Here is a 15184-nt window from a genome sequence, read left to right as displayed (position 1 = left end):
CAGAATCTGACCCTGTAGGAGGGCTGAAACTTCGGCGGAGCACCACGCACAAACCGTGCATTGGATCGAACTGAGATTTGGGGGTTTTAGAGTCTATCCCTGACCGACCAGGGCCAAGGTGGCCTTTTTCTGAATAGCGAGCCCCACACATGTGCGGTCGGGATCACACACGTGCGTCTGGGCCATTGCTGCTGTCCACACGTGCGGTACTTCTCTGGTTCGTCTTTCCCCTTTCTTTCACTCTTCTTTCACCCAAAATCCCTAAACCTAACCTTAAATTACTCAAATTCCCAATTTTATGCCCTTTCTTCAACCTTAGGGTTCCCCGAATTGAAATCAGTGAACCCCTTGGATTGGGAAATAATTTATGTGCATGTGTGGATGAATTTACCCTCATTTGATTGTTGTTTAGTCTATAATTTTGATTGATCCGGCCCTAACATGTGTAGGCAGGATCCGCATAAGATTCCCCTTGATTGAGTGTTTGAACTTTTGTGTGGGATGTGGAATTTTGTGTAATTGTTTCTGAACTAGTGTGATCTAAAGCCTGAAAATCTTGTACATCATACTTGAATTTCATGTCCTGCATCAGAGACCCCTTGGTGCATTAGGGGGATTTTAACATGGTGCGGTTTTCTTATGAAAGTCCAAGGGAGGGAGGCTAACTAGCAGTATGGCATCTTTTTCTAGTTGGATGGGCCGGCACGTGTTGGTGGACCTCCCGTTGGGAAGGGCCAGATTCGGTGGTGTAATGGGCAAGATAATGCGATTTTCTCGCGGCTGGACAGATTTTTTGCTTTAGTAGATTGGATTGAAAGTCAGCATAGAAGGTTATTTTTTAATCATAGACCCATAGTTTTAGAGGTTGATGAAGAGAATTAGGGCCCAAGACCCTTCATATTTGAAATCTCTTGGCTAGAAATTGAAGGATTTGAGCAGCTAGTTGCAGATTGGTGGTCTTCCATTTCAGTGGATGGTTATGCAGGTTTCAAAATCCGCCAAAAACTAAAGATGCTGAAAGAAAAGCTCAAATTGTGGAATGAAGATGTTCTTGGTGGAAGGGAGACAGATTTTGATAAAATGGCTGCAGAGATTCATGAGCTTGATATATTAGAAGAGGGTGGCGGCCTCTCGGCAGAAGAAAGAATGAAGATGGTTAACTTATCTCTTAGATATGCTAATCAGGCTAATGATGAGGAAATTAAATGGCATCAAAGGTCAAAGGCATTGTGGCTCAAAGAAGGGGCCAAGAATACTTGTTTGTTCTATCACACTGCTAGTGCCCGAGCTCACAGAACCAAAATATCAAGTTTAATTGTGGATGGTGCTAGAACTTCAGACAGAAGCCAGATTTGTGACTCTATTGTTAACGTGGCTTTATGTTCTATGTGTTAGGATAAGACCCCCGAGTCCCGACAGCTTCCCTATACTCTTCTATTAGAAGTTTTGGCGTATGGTTAAAAAGCAGGTTATGGATTTTGTAGCAGAATTTTCCGCGTGGAGCCATCTTTCTTGTGAGCTTGGGGCTTCTTTTATTGCCCTTCTTCTCAAGTAGAAGGGGCCAAATAATTACAAGATTTCAAACCAATTATCTAATAGGTGACCCTTATAAGATTTTGGCCAAGATTCTTATTTCAGGACTTATCCTCTTTAAAGCCATTTCAGAAAATCAAGGTGCTTTTATGGCAGATAGACAGATTTTGGATAGTGCTCTTATCGCCAGCAGAGCACCGACTCCAGGCACAAGAAGAGGAGAAGTGGGTTAGATGCATCCTTCATGCAATCTAAATATTAAAATAAAACCCTAAATTACAGTTTATTTCTCCAATCGTAACGTGAAATCCAAAACCTAAATAATTCACGAAAACCTAACAATGAAGTGAACTCTACAGCTGCTACCCACCGGGCGTGAGCATGGCATCTAAACCGTCCACTGGCGTCTGACGCTCCAAAAACCATGCCGGTCCAATAATCAGGTGGGCTACATCATATAAAACAATGGACAACCACCCAAAAGCCAGTAGATTGACGTGGCAGCTAAATGACGGTTGATCGACCTGATTTTTGGGGCGTCCCATTTTCACGGTGAGGCGACACTGATGGACGGGTCGGATGCCATGCGCACGATCCGGTGGGCCACACAAAATGAATCCTGTTTGAGGTGGAAATGAAAGAGATTGGAAGCGCACCTTTCATCTGAAGAAGAAGAGCGGAAGCGACTTCTGCTTGTACAGATACCCTCCCTCTGAATTATAATTACTCTTTTTCCTCCGTCGCGATTCAGTAGAAAGCATCTGTCGCTGTTCACTGGGCCCACATGCTGACTCTTCAAATGATCGGGACGGTCCATGTTGATGAGTATTTTCTTTAGATACAAATATAAGGAATTTTATCTGAACGGATGATATTTACCATGAATATCTGTAGATGAATTTGCAACAGTGAAAAGAAAATTTCAATGGCTCGCATCAACTCTCAAAATCGCATGTGGAAGTTGACATTAAGTTCGATCATGGGATAATATATTATTTATGATAGTATAGAGAATATGGACGGTTGAAATCATTGGATCATCATCGATGGTGTTCCCAGTAGGTAGCGACACATGCTGATCCTATTTCGCGACAAATGCAAAGCGAACTCTCACCATTATTACGATATACGTGCCCCTGTCTTTGCATGCGCGCATTTTTAGTTCTGACGAGTGGGCTCTATATTTAAGTAAAATCCAGACCGTTAGTCCTGTTGAGTCACACTATGGACAGATAATTCTAGAAAAATTATCGATCTTATAATTCAAAAATAGTATTAATCTTTTAACTTGAATTTGGACCGTTGTCGTGTTTTTCTTTTTAACCGTATATATGTCAGCCCAAATCTAACGGTTGAGATTCCTACATCAAGGGAATTGATCCATATTCAGTGGGAACAACATTTTAACGGTCTGGATTGATGATAAATAGGTCCCACTTGTTAAAATTGGAAAGACGTGTACTGTGGGAAGATGGGGGCCCTTATCGTGTGATTCGTTGAGTAGTTGGTGTGAGAACCACCTGCTAGTCTCGGAGGAACGATCACATGCGCTCGGAAGTATGGTAATTACCATTTCGATCCCATTGGCCCACCATGATGTGTGAAAAATCCAGACCGTCCATTATATGCATTACACACTTTTACGCCTGGATCCCATAATCCATTCTGATTGATAACTCAGGTGAGCCACACATTGTAATGATGGAGGACATTGACGTAGAAACTTAAGATGGAATTTGTATTATACAATATTAGAGGTGGGCATGGAGTTGAGTCGGCCCGGATAGGGTCCAACTCAACTTGATCTGATTTTTCCAAGAACTTGACCCGAACTCGATCCGATCTGGAACCAAGTCCAGCAGGGCTCACTCAATCTGATCAGAATCTTTGTTGCCCTGACCCGAGCCGAGTTTGACTCGGTTAGGGAAACTGAATCGCATCGAGTTGAGTCTATCTGGTCAATTCAGACTGGGCTGAGTCAAGCCGAGCTGGAGACTCTGTGCTAAGAAGGAAACAGGAGGGAAATCGAGAGAGAGAGAGAGGGAGGGAGAGAAATGAGGAGAGAAAGAAGGATATGAGGGAAATTCAGAGAGAAACGAGGAGAGAAAGAAAAACCTCGTGCAGCGCCGCTTAGGTAGGGATGGGTTAGGGTTCGCCGTTTGGATAAAAGAGGGGTAAAAGTTAAAGTTTTTAAAAAATATATTTATACTACCCGACCGAATCGGATCGAATCGGATCGGATTGGCTACTGACCCGAACTCGACTCGATGTGCGGTCAGATTTGAGTGGGTCTACTCGATCCTGGCTTTCGATCCGGGTCAGATTGGATCGAATCCGACTAGTTCGAACAAGTCGGATCCGTCAGTTTGGATTGGATCTTGCCCAGCTCTACACAGTATTGTTTAAATGTCATCCAACCCATTCATCAGGTGAGCCCCACCGGGATGAAGGGACATCTGAGCTCAAGCCATTCCAAAATTTCAATGGGCCACAAAAAGTGAATATATAGCTTTTGGGCGTGATTGTGAATTACTATGTGTCCCACTTCGAGTCTTTCTTAGGTAAGATTACTGGGATGGACGGCAAAGGCTCCCGGATGCACGGTTTGGATTTGATAAACACATCATGGCTAACCCTACACGGTTTGAACGCGAGTGATCATTCCCTCTGCCCATCTAGATGGATTGTAATGGTGCATTCGATTACATGAGATGATGATATCCATCCAATCAAGTGGGTCCCATCGTGAACATCTGCTAGCCATAAATCTAACCCACTCATCAGATAGGTTGATGTGTGGCCCACCTAGGTAGTGGAACATCCTGATTTTCTTTTTACAGTGCATGCTTACGATAGGCCGCATCTGTTAAATGACCTGATACTATACACGGGTACATTATAGCATGTGAGGCGCAATATCTCCCCTCCATCTGACACGAGGGAGGACTACTGGCAATCAATCATGGCTCTGTGTGGAGAAATGTTGTGGGTTCGCTCAATTGCACTTTTCGCCGCCCACATGGATGAGGAATAAATGTGTAAAATCCAAGTCGTTCCCTCGTTTCTCACATGATGATAAGATCATCTTGATCCTGAAGACATCCTATCTCGCTTGTAGGAATTGCTTCTCAGATGTAGCATGTCTTTTATCATTTTCACATGCGAGGAGAATATGCTCTCAGTCCAGCATTACTCATCATTAATTAAAAGCCAAGATAATGAATGGCCAGGATCATTCACAGATAGCAATGATGAATGGCCGGGATTATTGGATACAGAGCACAATAACGAATGGTTGAGATTTTGTAAGAATGGGCAGCACATGCAAGCTTTTCTGCTTAGCCCAGGCACCTTGCACATTGACGTAAAATCTTTTGTCATAGTATCAATTTGAAATATATAACAACACACATAAATAAATTCTAATTCATAAAGGATTTTTTTTTGTTGGACAAGCTTTTTTTTTCCGGTATGGTAGATTTAAAAGCACACTATCCCTACATCGTAGTCATCCAATGTACGATATAAAGTCTTAAAGATGTATATGTTTTAGAAAATATAATATCCAAAAAACATCATCATACTTGCTTTGCACGCCTAAAGATAAAAAAGAATTTGCTAATTTTTTAAAATTATGTAAATTTCAAGAAATGAAATTCTTATTTAAAAATATAAAGAGAGACTTCATCTCATTATAACACACTTACACGTGGTGCATGAGGATAAATGGGTCATACTTGTGAATACACGTTTGAATAAGTTGGTTATTCAAATTTTTAGGTTGATTTTTTTCCTATATGCCAATCTCATGCACACATGTAAGTTAATAGTATGTAGTATTACTTTTTTCAAAAGACTAAAGCAAAGAAAGTTGTATAAATCATTCACAGCCCTTCTCCATATTTGATACTAGATTAAACTCTTACATGATAAAAGCAATCACTTTTTCAACGATCTCCGCTCTGTCTCTTGAAATGCATTAATATAAAAAGCATTTCTTGATGGTAAATCAGGTAAACTATATGTGACAATAAAATTTATTTACAATAGAATTTTATTGAGACGAAGTATTAAAAAAATGATTATGTAATGATAATGGAATTAATCAGTATGTATTATAAGGTTGTGATGCCTATTTTTAAAAAATGGGACATTATTCATTAAGAAAAATTTTAACATTATAGAGTTGTAATGGCAGTTACGACCACTGTTGCCATTACAAAATACATTGGTTGTGACTTAACAACGTGGCATACGTATCGGAAAATATATCACTAGGAGATATTAATCATTAATGCCAATGCACTATCAAAAGGAAATAGACGCCAAGGCAATAGGTATTAGGGAGCTTAAGTCTTACTTTTTTGCTATGGTGCATTATTACAATGCCATTATTATTGAGGGAGGGTCAAATGCCCAGTGACACATGCATATTATTCTCTTCTAGAGTAGTAGAGGTTGTCACCTCTATACCTTATAGTGGAGTAGTCTCATAGGGACCTTGGAGCTTATTTGTATTCCCGATGTGAAGTTCATAGAAAAGAAAACTTTGTACTCTAATCATTATTGTTTCGGATGATGTGTGGGATTTTAAATAAAATATATATTAAAAATTGGTAAAATAGATATTTTTCAGTCAAATTAATTTTTTTACTTTTGTAATTTCCTTTAGATATGATAATGGGACATGTGGCATCGCCTGATAGATTGTTAGGACATGCGGCACTTAAGGATCTAATGACCCGCATGAAACCTTTTGAATACACAATAAAGTCTGTTGCTCACATCCACTCTGTTTTCTTAGTACATTGCTACTTAATGGCAGCCCGTTGCTATTTACTATTGGTGCTAACACTACCGATGCTATAGCCATACAGATATAGGGCCGCTCAATGTTGGTAGTGTTTCATAAGTGCATACTATTACACTTTGCTTTAGTTAAAGTTGCATTATTTGTGTATATCAATGCGTGCCAACATGCCATTTATGTATGATATTCAAGTCATGTAACCAAAGAATCCACGAGAGAATCACATGGAGAAAAATCAGGCTAACTCATTAAATGTTCACGCTAGTAAACAAATGAACATTTTATTGTATAACTCAACATACAAGTGTGTCGCACTTATTTATCATATGTTGAGTTAAAACTCTAAAAAAAATCACTCAAATGACTATCATAGTGGCATTTAACCTATTTTTCAAATTAAAACTCTAGATAAACTACCTGAATGCCTCATTATTATTATTATTATTATTATTTTTGAAAATTTTAGATAAAAGTGAACAAATGTTTATTTTGTTAAGTATTAAGCCATCTTTTCATGTCAACATTTAAAGAAAAATGCATTGAAAGCACTTATCTTAAAAGTATTTAGCTTTTGTTTTGAATTAAAATTTTAGACAAATGTATTTAAATGTACATCCTTAAAACATTTTCCATCTTCCAATTAAAATTAAATGATATACCTTAATGTTGATCCTCAAAGCTCTCTTTTCATATTAAAATTCAAAGAAAATGCACTAAAATGTTAGTTTAAAATGTATGCATCATTGTTTTAAATATAAATATTGGGTGAAAGCACAAAAACGCTTATCCTTAAATTATTTTTCTTCTTTAATATTAAAGTTTCTCATATTAGAGCCATAAGAAAATCTCTCAAAATAAGTATACAAGGTCATTTAACTCTGCATTTAAATTAAAATTTTATGTAAGTATGTTAATGCTTGTCTTCAAAATATTTTATTCATCTGTGTTAAATTTATAGGTAAAAGTATGCTTATCCTTAAGATATTAAGCTTTATTTTCATGATAATTCTCCCATTTGATATGTGACCAAACTTTTACATGATGAAAGTAAAAATCGGGCACTTTTTAACATCCCCTCCAATGCGCACGCGCGCACACACACACCTTAATGTAGAAAACATTTATTAGTTATAGACTACATAAACCATGTGAGATAGCACAAATTCCTTATAATAAAAAATTGCTGAGACTAATGTATTAAAAATTAGGTATTTATAATAGCAATGATGGGAACTAATACATGTTATGAGACTGAATAGTGATGCCCGTTTAAAAAAAATTGCATATTCTTCCTTTTAAAAAAAAAAGACTTCGAATATTATAGAGGCACAATGGTTATTACGGCTGCTGTTACCATTATTAAATACCTTAATTGTGACTTAACAGGGTGACATAAGCACTAAAACAATATAATATTAGGAGGTATTTATCATTTAGTGTTGGTGCTTTATCAAATAGAAGATAACGTTAGAATGATGAATATTAGAGAGCCTACATTTTGCTATCCACTAAAGCGTGTTATTACGATATTGTTATTATTGAGCGAGGGTTAGACCACCTAGTGATGCAAGCATATTATCTCTTTCCATAGTAGTGGGGGTTGTCACCTCTATACCTTATAGTGGGGTAGCCCCATGAGGACATTGGAGCTTGTATGTATTATCAATGCAAAGTTCATAAAGGAAAACCTCATGGACTAACATTTATCATCATTGATGACGTGTGGGTTTTCAAATATAATATAGATATTTAAAGTTGGTGGAATTAATTTTTTTACTCAAAGTAAAAATTTTGTTTATACAATACCCTTAGATCTGACAACAGGAGATGTGTCTCAACCCAATAGGTTCTTAGGACATGTTGCACTTAAAGGTATAATGGTTGACATGAGAATTTTTGAATTTATGACGAATAGTGTCGCTCGCATCCATTCTTTGCTTTTTCAGTGTATTCCTACTTCGTGGTAGGCTGTTGTCATTCCCCACTGGTGATATTACTACTAGTACTATAGCCATATTGATATAACTCTACCTCAATGTTGACGGTTTTTCAAAAAAACATACTATAATACTTTGGTTTTAAGGTTGTGTTATTTGTGTATGTCAACAAGTGCCAATATTTCATTTATGCATAATATTTAAATTATGCAACCAATAAATCCACAAGAGCATTATATAGAGAAGATTAGGTCGGCCAACTTATTAGATGGCCACGTAAGTAAACATGGGCATTTCGTGATATAACTCAACATACAAGTGTGATAGACCACCACTCATACGTTGAATTGAGAATCTATAAAAACTCAATTAAAGACTATTATAGTGACATTTAATTTCTTTTTCAAATTCAAATGTCAAGTAAAACACTTAAATGCCCATTTTTATAGCATTTTTCCTATTTTGTATTAAAATTTTAGATAAAAGCATGTAATTGATTTCCAGGCATTGAACTATCATTTTATGTTAACAATTAAAGAAAATGCATCAAAAGTACTTATCTTAAAGGCATTTCAATTTTTTAAAATTAAAAAATTAGATAAATATATTTAAATATACACTTATGAAGTATTTTTCAATATTCGATTAATTTTCAAAATAAGTATACCCAAATGTTAATCCTCAAAGTCAATTCTCATATTAAAACTCAAAGAAAATGCATCAAATTGTTTACCCACAAGGTATATAATCTTGTTTCAAATTTAAACATCAAGTAAAGAATTTTCCTTCTTTCATATTAAAATTTAAATATATTAAGCTCTCTTATGCTATAGCTCAAAGAAAATATCCCAAAATACTTATTGTAAATGAATTTAACATTATCTTTAAATTGAAAATCCATGCAAGCACGTTAATGCTTATCCTCAAAACATTTTCTTTTTTGGTGTTAAATTTCTATATAAATTAAAATACTTATATACATATCCTTAAAATATTGAGGTCTCTTTTAACAACTCTTCTCCATATTTGATATGAGACTAAACTTGAAAATAATCACTTTTCCAACACACACACACACACGCGCGCGCGCGCACACACATGGAGTTTGAGACACATTGCACATGTGTCATGAGCCCACCTTTGCACATGTGTTATGGCCCTAAAATCCGAACGATTCATGTGATGCGGCACCCCACAAAACTTCCAGGGACCAAGTTTCACCCTGATCCAAAACTCTGGTGGGCCATAACAAGAGAGAGATGCAAATCAAGGGAGGAAAATTTTTCTGTTACCATGGCCTAACAAAGTTTTGGATCAAGGTAAAAGTTTGGTCGTGGGGGCTTCATGGTGTGCTACATCATGTGGACTGTTCAGATTTTGGGCTCACATTACATGTGATGAGTTCTCAAAAAGTTATTACGAGAACTAGTGCACAGCTAAGCATTGGTTATATACGTACACACATATGTGTAATGCTCACACACAACTAGTCAGACAGTCTAACTAGCTAATTGGATCAAGAGAGGAATTGATGATTTAAAGAATAATTAATGTTGATAAATGGGTGAGGAGTTATTTCACCCGGCCATGGAAAATCGATCGTCAATTTTGTTGGGCCCTACCATGACGTTAGTACGAAATTCACACCGATTATCAAGTGATTCATCACATGTTACACCCATGACTTGAAAATCAGCCCCATTCGTAGTTCATGTGGAGCATACGATTAGAAACAATGTACATTATAAAACTCACTATCTAAACTGAATCATAGGTCACATGTCAACACTTTTTTTTTTTTTCTTTGAGTGTAATATACGATTAAACATCTAAGACATATATCATGGTGGGCCCATAAAAAATATAGGGCCACGTGTATCCTTTTTTTTAAAGGATAAAGCCTTCATACAATGGGTTGAACTATAGGTTGAGGTCTAACAAGCAAATAATTTACAACTTTACATGTGTCGATGAAATCTAACCCATCTAATAGGTTGGCCCAATCACGAGCATTATCTTTAGAAAAAACTACACATTCAAATTCCACTCATTAAGTAGACCATACTTGTGTTTCGCTATTTGAGCATTGTTTAAATGATGTTTTGTATGGTGTGTCTTGCCTAATGTGGAGATAGGATTGAACATTGTACTAGGAAATCCTTGTGGTGGACCCAACCTATTGAAGTGTTTGGATATTATCTGTACTTAATAATTTGAAAATTACTACATGGGTGCATGGTAGCTTATGGTTCGGACTTATAACCCTTCTAAAAGAATAAACTTGATTGAGTAGTGTAAGAAGAGAGCACCAACTGTGATACCGTGTATACGTGGCAAAGCTCTGTGAGCCCCATCATGATGTGTGTATTTTATCTACGTTGTCAATTCATTTATCCGGATCATTTAGGGCGTGAGTCTAAAAAGAAGGTAGATCCAAAGCTCAAGTAGACAACACCCATAGGTAGCAATGAGAATAATGATGTCCAGTGTTGAAACCTTCCTAGGGCCCACCTTGATATTTATTTGCTATCTATATTCATAAGGTCACACAGACCTAGATGAAAGGGTGAACGCAAAAATTAGCTTGATCCAAAACTTTTGTGCACCTAAAGAAGTTTTCCATGGTAGGCATTTTATCATCATTCTTTCATATTTTGTAGTATATTTAAGCTTTAGATTTGCTTTTCTTTTAGGCTATTGTGTTGGAATATTTTGAAAGATGGGATGTGTGGATAAAACACATGTATTATTGTGGAGCTCACAGAGCTTTGCCACATACACGATGCCCAAGTTAATTGTATGTAATATGTTGGTAATTGAGTGCTTTTCGAATACATTCCTCTTTTCTTGTAAATTGGAGTAAGACGGATTTTGATCTTAATTTTTTTGGGGCCCATCATGATGTATATGTGAAATTCACTCTGACAATTAGATGTGTAATCTCATGTTGGGTTTAAAGCTAGAAAATTAAGATGATTTGTGATTTAGGTGGGGCCCACGAAGAGAAACACATGAGAGAGGCGTTCACATTTGATATTTATAGTGCCCATTGTGATAGGTATGTGAAGTCTACTCCAACCATTAAATGTCTCGTTAAAAGCTACGTATAAGACTAAAAAATCCAGCTTATACATAATTCAAGTAGGCCAGAAGAAGGAAAGAGTTTGTAAGGTGAGATTTTTTCCAATCGTGAGTCCACTAGAACTAGGGATGATGATGATTTTCGGGCCCTATGTCTAACATAGAGTGACTCACTTGATGGTTGTGGTGGATTTTATATTAAGACCATAGCGAGCTTCGCTAATGATGCCGACCCCTTTAGCATATTTAGCATCAATAACTCTCTTCCAAATTTTATTAGCATTAATTAGTCATAAAATTAGTTAGCTAATTAGATGGTCCAACCAGTTATGTATGAGCATTACAATAGATATATATAACATTTCTTAGTTGTATACCATGTAAACTACATGGATAATATAATTTCTTTACAATAAAATCTTGTTGAGACTAATGTATTAAAAACAATATGTAATAGTAATGGTAAAAATTGACATACTTTACATGAGTGTGATATCTGTGTTTAAAAACAAATGATCCATAATGATATGTTATTTCTTAAAAAAATTAACATTGTAGTGTTGCAATGGTTATTACGGTCATTGTTGTCATTATTAAATATCTTAGTTGTGACATAACAAGGTGGCATAAGCACCAAAACTACATAGCACTGGGAGATACTAATCATTTAACATTGGCAGTCTATTAAATAGAAGATAACACTAAAGTGATAGGTATTAGGGAGCCTAAGTTCTACTTTATATCATGGCACATTATTACAATGTCATCATTGTCGAAGAATGACCAAATGTCTAGTGGCACGAGCACATTATTTCCATTTAAAGTGGTGGAGGTGCATATTATTCCCATTTAAAGTGGTGGAGGTTGTTACATCCGTGTCTTATAGTGGGGTAACCCCATAGGGACCTTCGAGCTTGGTTGTATTCCTAATATGAGATAACTTTGTGCATTGATTTGTACCATCTCTAATGATATGTGGGGTTTTAAATAGAATATACATAATTAAAGATGGTGGAATGATTTTTTTATTTTATTTTACTCAAAGTAGAACATTTACTTATGTGATGCCATTAGATTTGACAACTAGACATGTGACATCGCTTGATCGATTATTAGGACATGTGCCACTTAAGGGTCAACGATTGGCATGGAACATTTTCAATTTATGACGATTTGTGTTACTCACACATGCTCTCTACTTTTTTAGTACATCACTACTTCACGATAATATGTTGCCATTCACTATTGGTGTTAGTACTACAAACATTATGGCCATATGGATGTAACTTTACGTCGATACTGTTAATATTTTAAGGACATATTGTTGAGACTCAAATATTGCATAATTTTCCCTATTTACATCTTGATTTTATGAACATGAATTAGCTTAATGTTCTAATTTACTTATGTATATGTTGCAAGGTGAATTTAAGAGCTTGGATTGAAAAAGGGTGTTAAAAAGCATGGATTTGATGTTCAAGAATTACCAAAGCAAGGGATGGATCTTAGGAGACCAAGATTGAAGAATTCGCATGCCAAAGATCTAAGAAAACCAAGTGAGAAATGAAGAGAATCGAAGATTTGAAGTGAAGAATCCTGAAATCGTCCTGAAAAAGTGTATTCTGAAGCTGTGAAGTTTATTTTGAGAAACTGCGCAGTAAGAAGTTTGTTTTAAATGAACTATGAAGCGATAAGTCTATTTTGAAAAAATACGTATATTTGAGGCGGTTTCTAGGGTTTTTCAACTTTGTACGAAAATTGGAGTTTCCTACTTATAAATAGGGCTTCTTAGGGCATTCTAAGAGATTATTCAAGGCATTCCAAAACAAAATTTAGGGTTTTTAAAGAGTTTTTTAGTTTTATTAAAGCTTTATAAGTTGTTGTTTTTTTTTTAAGATCTTTTCTATTTGCATTTTTTCTTTCTTGTTGCTTTTTATTTCTGCAATTTAATAGTTTTTTAAGATTATGATGATTGATTATTTTAATGATGAGAAGAATGGTGTATGCATGTTATCTATTATTTATGTTTTGTTTTTTATCCTTTTGTAAGATTCATATGTTTCTATCATATGAGATTTACATTGATAGATAGGCTTATCCTAGATCAATCAGATTTTCTAGATAGGAGAGGTTTTCAACCTATTATATTTCTTTGATATTCATTATCCTATAGATATTGAATACTTAAAATCACTCGCGCTTGAGAATATATGTCAATGGTGCAAATCCATTATTTTCTAATCTTTTATATTATTTATTAAAATATTTAAACTGTTTTATTTTCCGATTAAGCTGACCATAGTGCTCAGATCCTAGTTGTGTTATCCAAGTCATTATGATTTTGGGACATCAACCTATGTGTGGAAATTTGAAGCTTGGGTGTTATTTTATTTAGTTGAATTACATCCATTCAAAAATTCTAAAATCAATTCATCAGATTAATTTTTATTACTTAGTTTGTTTTGCATTTGATTTTTTTTTCCTCACAATTCATCTCCCCGTGGGATCAACCCTGTATTTACGGGATAATACTTACGAAACTCTGCACTTGGAGGCAAGCAATCACATATACTGTGGCGCTTTGCTTTAGTTAAAATTATGTTATTTGCATATGTTAGCAAGTGCTAACATGTCATTTATGCACGATATTCAAGTCATGCACCAAAAGTTTATGAGAGTATCATATAGAGAAAAAATTAGGCCGACCAACTCATTAAATGACCATACTGGCAAACAAATAAATATCCTATTATATAATTCAACATACAAGTGTAATATACATAAATCATACCTATCATGGATTGAAATTCTAACAAAAATGTACTTAAAGGTTATTATAGTGGCATAATTTTACTTATTTTTCATATTCAATTTTCAGGCAAAACACCTAAATGCCCACCCTTATAGCACTTTTCTTATTTCATGTTAAATTTTTAGATGAAAGTAGCTAAATGTTTTTTTAGGCATTGAGGCTTTTTTTTTTTAGTTTTATTTTGTTTTTTTTTTATATTAACACTTAAAGAAAAATGCATCAAAGGTAAAAATTGCATTTAGCTATATCTTCAAATTATAAATTTAATTAGGAACGTTATCACTTATTTTCTAAATACTTTCTTCTTTCATATTAGAATACTAAGTAAAAATACTTACATGGTCATCCTCAACGTATTAAGCTCTATTTTCATATTAGAAAGAAACAAAAATTTATCAAAATACTTATCTAAAGGCATTTAGCTTTATTTACAAAATAATAATAATAATAACAATAATTGTTGGAGTAGATAGGAGTAATTTCATTAGATTACAATATTTCATTTTTTTATTAAAATATATATTTGTTAAGATCTCTATAAAATTTTCATAGGTTTTTTACATATTTTATATATTCTTATTATTCTAGGTTATACAAATAAGCTACAATTTTCATAATATAGTCTCTTATGATTCAACATTTGTTAAAATAAATTAAAACTTATATTTAATATTATATTAAACCACAAGAGGTTACATTGTGAAAACTGTAATTTGTTTATTTCACTGAAAATAATAGAAATATATAAAAGAAGCGAGGGATATGTAAAATTTTTATAGAGATCTTAATAGATACATACCTTAATAGAAAAAAATTATAATCCAGTAAGATTATACCAATCTATTATAACAAAAATCATATATTCTAAAACAATCAAGACAATTTTGTCTTAACACCTATCCTTATATATATTATTTATTATATATTGAAAATTTATATAAAAGCATCTCAATGCGTATCCTCAAAATAACGAGTCCTCTTTTAATATTAGCCCTTAAAAGGTACTAAAGT

The 15184-nt window shown here is 34.8% G+C and overlaps 1 protein-coding gene across 2 annotated transcripts in view; it reads right to left on the bottom strand.

Annotated features, from left to right (window-relative positions):
• The window catches only part of LOC131251670 (uncharacterized), a 46330-nt gene extending 44070 nt beyond the window's left edge, over nucleotides 1-2260 (bottom strand). The window contains exon 1 of one of the 2 annotated variants that reach the window (XM_058252531.1): nucleotides 2190-2260. The gene's annotated coding sequence lies outside the window, so the exon portion shown is untranslated. The remainder of the gene's footprint in view (nucleotides 1-2189) is intronic. The other variant, XM_058252533.1, reaches the window with a different exon arrangement.
• Between the last annotated feature and the right edge of the window lie 12924 nt (nucleotides 2261-15184).

Source organism: Magnolia sinica, chromosome 7, assembly GCF_029962835.1.
Source record: "Magnolia sinica isolate HGM2019 chromosome 7, MsV1, whole genome shotgun sequence".
In the NCBI taxonomy this organism is placed as follows: domain Eukaryota; kingdom Viridiplantae; phylum Streptophyta; class Magnoliopsida; order Magnoliales; family Magnoliaceae; genus Magnolia; species Magnolia sinica.
This window is presented reverse-complemented; position numbering and strand designations above follow the sequence as displayed.